The sequence below is a fragment of the Octodon degus genome, unplaced genomic scaffold, assembly GCF_000260255.1.
Source record: "Octodon degus isolate 3935 unplaced genomic scaffold, OctDeg1.0 scaffold00292, whole genome shotgun sequence".
In the NCBI taxonomy this organism is placed as follows: domain Eukaryota; kingdom Metazoa; phylum Chordata; class Mammalia; order Rodentia; family Octodontidae; genus Octodon; species Octodon degus.
The window spans coordinates 516899-517397 of record NW_004524868.1 but is presented as its reverse complement, the minus strand read 5'-3'; the positions used below and the strand labels follow the sequence as shown (position 1 = coordinate 517397).

Here is a 499-nt window from a genome sequence, read left to right as displayed (position 1 = left end):
GCAAGACTCAATTGCAGACCATGGCAGTAGCTGGTAGCCATTGGATTTTTCTAGTTCTCTGGTATTTGTCAGTCTTGTGTTTGTCTGTGTAACAGAGGGAAAAGGGATCACAAAAGGGGTCCTTACATAGTATTTAGGACTCTGGAAAAGGCCAATGGCTTTTCTTTCCAAATGTTTGGACAGCAAGGCTGCAGGTTGGCCAAAGTGCTTGAGGGCCATAGCAGCACAGGTGTTCTGACAAAGAAGGCCATTAAGCTGACATTTGGCCAAGAAGTGAAAATTATAGCACCTCATACTGTCAAAAGCCTACCTTACTAACGAGACTGGTGGTTATCCAATGCCAGTATAGTACAGTACCAGTCTCTGCTGCTGGATCCTGTCCACGTCAAATTTCTCTCTACCATGGCCCTTCACCCCGCTACCCTTCTGCTGGATGATGACTCGGATCTCCCAATCTATGGCTACTTGGAGATTCTGAACACTGACTCATGCCTGAGAA

The 499-nt window shown here is 46.3% G+C and overlaps 1 pseudogene; it reads right to left on the bottom strand.

The window, feature by feature from the left end:
• The window catches only part of LOC101584149, a 9906-nt pseudogene extending 9687 nt beyond the window's left edge, over positions 1 to 219 (bottom strand).
• Between the last annotated feature and the right edge of the window lie 280 nt (positions 220 to 499).